Below are 7,330 nucleotides of genomic sequence, written 5' to 3'. Positions count from 1 at the left end.
AGGCTGCCTGACCAAGCCCAGATCCCATGGTCTGCAGAGTGCCTACCAGGAGAGGGGACAGTCAGCCTGTGCAGTGGTCCACAGCCCACCTAGCCAGATGGTGGTTTATCACTTCCACCCCCCCACTTCTCTGTTTCATCAGCAGACCCAAAGGACTTCTGCTGACCGGTCAGAGCCTTGGCAAAGCCATCTTCCTCTCTCTGAACTTGTATCTCTCACCCTGCTCCACTATCATCCCATTCACTCTTGCTAAGTTTAACATGGTCTTCCGTTATTAAGAAATGGTCACACTCATTCTCTAAGGACAAAACCCTACTGCACAAAATCATCAAGTTAATCTTATTATTTAGACCAATCTGGATAAACTAAAACCTTGGAAAGAAAAAATAAGTTTAGCAATACTGATGTAACCCATAAAAGCAAGCTAGGGAGACTCATTAGTAACTGCCAACAACACTAAAGACTACCAACCGTTAGAACTGTGTTTGACTGTTGAGGATATTAAATTTTTATTTTTTTAAAGATTTTATTTTTAGAGGAAGGGAGGGAGAAAGAGAGAGAGAGAAACATCGATGTGTGGTTGCTTCTCACGTGCCCCCTACTGGGGACCTGGCCCACAACCCTGGCTTGTGCCCTGACCAGGAATCGAACCAACCACCCTTTGGTTTGCAGGCTGGCACTCAATCCACTGAGCCACACCAGGCAGGAGGATATTAAATTTTTAATTGTCTGGTACTGGGTTTTACACAAATACTGCCCCCCTCCATTTAACTTACTGATTCTTTATCGTTTGGAGCTTGCTATTAAGTCAAGGATCGTAGAAAATCCTCCCTTCCTTCATTGAACACTTACTGTTTTTTGTAGGGTTACCTCATTTATTCCTGACAACTGCAAAGTTTCTGTGAAGTACATATTGTCATTGTCCCCATTTTCAGACAAGGAAGCAGTCCAGAGACACTGAGTAGCATGCTGACCGCCAGGGATCAGGTGGGCCCAGACACTCATGCACCAGCACTCCTGCCTGTGCTTTGCAGCCCGAGAGAGGCCTTTGAATGGTGGCGATCAAAGTGGGAAACAATAGGAAAATTGTGTCCAATGGATTACCCGTGTGTAAACATTAGAAACCCAATAACCTCTCTTTACAACGAAGGAATCAGCTATAAAAAGGAGGTGGGGGTTTGGAGTCTGTGTGGTGAGTCGGGAGCAAAGCCATCTTGTGATATCGCCTGATGCTGTTTCAATTCTTCGCAGACACAGACAGAAGAAGTCATCCCTACTTTTCATATGTAGGTGTCCTGATTCTGATACCAAAGTATAACAAAGCACACCCAAAAACTATACCAAATATAAAAAAGCAAGGACCTTAAACAAAAATAATAGCAAATAGAATCTGGCAGCATATTAAGGCCTTTTTAAAATCTCCATCCAAGGATATATTTATTTGTTTTAGAGAGAGGGAGAGAGAAAAACAGCAATGTGAGAGAGAAAAATTGATCCATTGCCTCCCATACGTGCTCCAACCAGGGATCGAACCTGCAACCTTTTGTTGTATGGGACAACGGTCCAAGCAACTGAGCCACCCATCCAGGGCAATGGTGGATGTGTTAATACTATTGAACAGCACACTTAAAAATGGTTAAGATGGTAGGTTTTATGTTATGTGTATTTTACCACAACTTTTTAATTTATTGATTTCAGAGAGAGAGAAAGAGAAACATTGATTTCTTGATCCACTTATTTATGCATTCATTGGTTGATTCTTGTATTCAGTGCCCTGACCGGGGATTGAACCCACAACCTTGACTTAACAGGACAATGCTCAAACCAACTGAGCTACCCAACCAGGGCCTCACAATTTTTTAAAAAGCCGTATCGCACATCAGGTCCGTGGTGGAACAAGAGTATGAACGAAGCCCATTAAAATGTCCACGGCTTTCTCTCTGGATGATGGTGATGCTCCCTTTCGTAGTTGTGATTATTTTGCTTTGTTTTGAGATGAGCATAGCATTTATTATCATCTAGCACTGCCTTATTGTGCCTTGTTTCTTGTCATCTTCCTACTTCCTACTAAAGTGCAGACTCCTTGCAAGTGTTCATTGCTGAGTCTGCAGTGCCTTCCTAATACAGAGCAGGCATTCATTACTAAATATTAAACAATGAATAAATGCATTGGGGAGGGAAGTTATTCTCAGCTTGAGAAAAGGCTTTAGGGCATCAGAGAAGGGAAAGCTCTCGTCTGATATTCAGGAGATGGAAGAGGCTCGCAGAGTTGGTTAGGGAGCATTACTAAGGGTTGACATTGAGAGCATTTTTGTCCCCCCCGGCATAGTCTTCATAAGTGACCTGTCCAGACCACCGCAAATAAACCTACAGCCAAAGGACAGTGTGCCTGGCTTTGCTCTGCAAAGGCGTCTTTGAGACAGTCCCATCCGTCCTGTTACACCAAAAACACTGGTGTCACTTTTGACCCCTGTCTTTCCTTTACACCGCATGTCGAGTCCATCAGCACATCCTCTCAGCTTCAGCTTTACAGATATCCAGGCTTCAGTCACTTCGTACCATCTCTGTAGCTACCACCCTGGTCTAACCCACCGCTTACCTGGGGCATTGCAGTCGCCTCCTAGCTTATTGGAACAGTCTCCTGCTGCTTCTGTCTCACCCCCCTTCAATCTGCTGCCAACAAAATGGCCAGAGAGACTCTGTTAAAATCCAGGTCATGTCACTTCTCTGCTCAAAACCCTCAGTAAAAACCAAAGGCATTCCAGCGGCCCAGAAGTCCCTGCCCACCCCATTCCATCCATTTTTTCTTGCTTCCGCTCACATGAACTGCATCTCTTGTGTGACCATGTAATTTATCCTTCAAGCCAGGGCACTTTTGATAGTGAAAACAGGCAATGTTAATGATTACTAATTATTCATTGTGCCGGGGCAACAAGCACAATCCTGGGAAAACCAGACCTATGCCCCCTCTGCTCAGCTCCCCTGCCCACCGTGCGCACTGAGCCAGCCACGTGGCCTAATCACTCCTGAAGCACCCCAGGCGCTCTCCTGCCTCAGGACCTTTGCACCTATGCCTCCCCCTGCTTTAAGTTTCTTATCCAGAACATACACAGCGCATGCTCCCAGTATGGAGAACAGTGCCTAGCATACAGGGTGGGGGAAAGTAGGTTAATAATAATAACAAATACGATAATAAATAAATAATAATACAAGAATAAACTTTCACATACAACTATAAACCTACTTATACCTACCTTTGTATACTAGATGCTCAATAAGGATTTTTTGAATAAATAATTTTTTCTAAGTTTACTTGCACTCCCTTTCAAACAGGTGGCAGCCATACACGCCTCCTGTACAGACATCCTGTACCGGTGGCATTCAAACTGGGCATTAAAAGCCAAGTTTCACCCCCACCCTGGGAAGGTGGCAGCCTGATTACCCTCTGCTGGGCCACACCTGCATCCTGGGATTCTGCAGCACCTTATTGGCCGGGCAGCCTCCATTGTGAGGTAGTTCTGGTTTTCTCCTTGCCAGAGGTAGCAGAGCACTGAGCCCGGCCGGCATCCAGGCACCAGGACCTTCAGTCCAATGGTGCCTTCTTCCTTCCAGTCATACCGTTCACTTTGTCCTATAGCACTAAGGGCTGAACTGGGAGGAGCTGAAAGTCCAGGCAAGTCCTGGCATGTGGCCAGTCAAATGCAAGGGACACTGAGATGAGATGCTCGTAAGTCCCCCCAAAGCCAGGTGAGGCGCAGTCAACATCAGCGTCCCCTGCTCACCAGTGCCAGTTTCTCCAGAGAAAAACCCATGGAAGGCTGGCTCAAGGCTGCTACAGGCCTTCACCCTGAGCCACTGCCACCTACACACCATGTCGAAGACGTCATTACTTGCAAGGGACGACAGGAGTGAGTCCAGCTCCCTGAATGAAGGGTCCAAGTCTGTCTCCAAGAGTAGCAGTGACACCAGTTCAGAGGATGTCCATCCTGCCAAGGAAGCCAATAGATTGTCGTAAGTGTCTACACTGCCCTTCCAGACCTGAGGTCAAGCGCTGTGGCCCTAACAACTCTGGTCACGTCTTCCTGCTTCTCCTCTTTACACACTTATCCCCACTGAACAGGAGACGAAGGAATGAAAGGCAGGACCTTCCGAATCTGAGAAGGTTGATCCATGTGGCTCTGGGTTACACCTGTTGCCCCATTTTTGCAAAGAACCCAGATACAATAGCCAACCCCAGTAAAAGCTTCTTGGCTCCAGGCACAGTGTTGTATCTTAGGCTGGCTGCTTTCCTCTTCTGTACGGGCTATTCTTCATTTCCTCTCTGTCTCTCTCCCCCTTCCTCCCTCCGTCCCCACAACAAACCCATCCAGGAAACAAACGTCATCTCCTAGCCCCACGTCCCTACTTCTACTGCCACACGCTCGGAAATGTGGGACATTTTCTAGGACTGTATTGCCAACCAGACTGTTACCTAATAATCAGATCAGACATTAGCCACAGGCACAATGACTTTGTAAATGACACAGCCAGTGTTGTTAAGGGTGTCAAGAAATGCCCCTTCTCCCATCCTTTCGGGAAAAAATGGAACTGGTACCTTTGTAGATGGCAGTGTTGTAATGTATTGTAAATCCTAATGTGTATTTATATAAAACATACAAATACTTTCTGGCATGTGTTTTCTTTGAAAGTATATATACGAACACACATATACACAGAAAATTGGCAATAGTGGCCACTTCCAGGAAGAGAATTGAGAGACAGAGAGATTTGTATTCACTATATGAGAGTTTTTTGTCCTATTTTTGTCTTACTTTTTGAATTTCATACTGTGTTACCTTGGGGGTTTTCTAAGTATAAACAAATATAAATATATCTTTTGATCCAAATAATACCACTTCTAGGAATTTTCCCTGATGAGATAACATAGGTATGCACGATGATCTTACTGAAGCACTGATTATACAATTGACAATTTTGCACAACAATAGAGCGTTTAAATAAAGTACAGTACACACACCCAGTAGAATACGACATAGCCATTACAAGTGATGAAGGAAATCTATGGTTATGGAAGAATGTATGGGACATACTATTCATAAAGGAAATGTTTAGGATACAGTATTACCATAATTCCCCTTGTGTAAAATTGTGTGCATTTAAAAGCAAATAGGGATGCCCAGAAGCATGTTAATCAAATGTTAAAGGTGATTATTCCTATGTGGCGAAATTTTGAATTTCCTTTTATAATAGCCATGTAATATTCTTCAAGAAAAAAAAATAAATATTAAAGATTTGTAAATTCCCCAGGAGTTCCTCACATGTGTTTCATTCTCTCAGGCCCTGATCTATGGTGCTGTTAGCTAAGTTCAATGGTTTCTCCAAACCTCCTGCCGCCTTTTCCAAGAAACCCGCCTCAAGCAGAACCACACCCTGCTGTCGGGAAGGAGGGGAGAAGGCAGGAAGGGGGGAGAAAGAGCACATCTTTTGGCAAAATTATCATCGGAGAATTGACAAAACATTTCTTAGAAATTTTGCTTTGATGTATTTTCCAATAATTCCAGTTATCAAGAAATAAACATTACTTCTTAGAAGTGAAGGGACCACAGGTGCCCTCATGCTTAGGTGTGTAGACTGAACTAACAGAGATGCAGGAAGTCACAGAAGTCCCCAGGGCCCACCTGCTCCCAGGCGGGCATTGGAATGTAAAAGACTCCCTTACAGATGGCCCATAGAGACTGTCTCTGTAGGACTTGTCCTGTGACCTTGGCCAGTTTATTTCCACCCTCCCGGCTGCCTCCAGATAGTCCAAAGACTGCCCAGAGGAACCCTGTGGTTCCTTGAGGGGGCGGAGGCACCTCTACCTGCTTAAACCAGCCCTTGCTCACCTCTTGTCCATCAGCACAGCTCTACTTCCGCTTCAAACAGGCGCTTTCTAACAGGTGAGCACCATAAGGTCAAACCAAAGCTAGGGGTAATGATGATGCAATGAAAATGGTGATGGCGGTGATGGTGATGGTGAGGGTGATGGTGATGATGATGATGATGATGATGATGATGATAACGATGATGGTAATGACAATGTCTCGCATCTGTGAAGCAGTTCACTGTTCCAAGAGTCATCATTTCATTGCTCCTCCTGTTTCTTACCACTACGCTGGGAGGTAGGTGGGGCAGGAATTATTCTCCCTCTTTCTTTCTCTCAGCAGATGAAGAAACAGAAGGTGTCAGCAGTTAAGGGCCTTCCCAAAGCAGTGACCAAACTCAGTAGGTTAAGGGCGGAGCTAGGACTCGGAGTCTAGTGCTTCTTACCTCTGAGTTCAGTGCTCTTGCACCCAGCTTTTCATTTCAGGTCCTTTCCGATTCTCTTCTTATCTCTGTCCCCACCTTCCCTCTCCCCAGTGGAGCAGAGCTGCCAGCACAGGCGGGAACATGTAGAACCCTGGCACCGAGCAGGCACAAAGCAAGCATTCTGTGTGTGCCATAGCGATGTTATTCAGTTTTATCCAACGCATAGCATGGAACAAGTTCACAATGAATGTTGGCTGAGTAAGTAGATGAAGGAGTAAACTAGAATCAGTAAATACTCCACATGTGGTGGGAGATTATGTTTTTTCTTTTTTCTTTTTTTCTTTTTTTAATTTAATTTAATTTATTTTATTTTTTAAAATTTTTATTGTTATTCAATTACAGTTGTATGCCTTTTCTCCCCTTCCCTCCACCCCACCCCAGCTGAACCCACCTCCCTCCCCCACCTCCACCCTCCCCCCCAATTTTGTCCATGTTGTCCTTTATAATAGTTCCTGCAATCCCCTCTTCCCACTGTCCCCACCCCACTCCCCCCTGGCCACTGCTAGACTGTTCCCAACCTCAATGTCTCTGGTTGTATTTTGTTTGCTTTTTTTTTCTATTGATTATATTCCAGTTAAGGGTGAGATCATATGGTATTTGTCCCCCACCATCTGGCTTATTTCACTTAGCATAATGCTCTCCAGTTCCATCCATGAAAAAATACGGAACGCTTCACGAATTTGCGTGTCATCCTTGCGCGCAGGGGCCATGCTAATCTTCTCTGTATCGTTCCAATTTTAGTATATGTGCTGCCGAAGCGAGCACGAGATTATGTTTTTTCTAGGAGGTGAATTAATCAATGACTTGGCACCAATAATACTCTATAAATTGAGAAAATTATTGACTTTCTTCATTGTCTATCTAAATGCCTCACCTAGTAGGTCTCAATAAATATTATTTGAGTGAATAAACCATGAAAGAAACTGTTGGATGAGTTAATGAATGAATTGGTACTAGGGAGTTCTCCAGATGGTAGCAATTG

General features: G+C 44.5%; 1 protein-coding gene and 1 non-coding gene across 2 annotated transcripts in view; both read right to left on the bottom strand.

Moving 5' to 3' along the window:
- MYOZ3 (myozenin 3) overlaps positions 1-7,330 on the bottom strand; it is a 373,398-nt gene that overhangs the window by 5,546 nt on the left and 360,522 nt on the right. The window lies entirely within an intron of this gene.
- Positions 7,005-7,113, bottom strand: LOC128781297 (U6 spliceosomal RNA). The gene has a single exon (XR_008427223.1). It is a non-coding gene; the product is annotated as a U6 spliceosomal RNA (small nuclear RNA).

This window comes from Desmodus rotundus, chromosome 6 (assembly GCF_022682495.2).
Source record: "Desmodus rotundus isolate HL8 chromosome 6, HLdesRot8A.1, whole genome shotgun sequence".
NCBI classification, from domain to species: Eukaryota; Metazoa; Chordata; class Mammalia; order Chiroptera; family Phyllostomidae; genus Desmodus; species Desmodus rotundus.
Note: the sequence above shows the minus strand (reverse complement) of the source record. Positions and strands in the feature narration are given on the sequence as shown.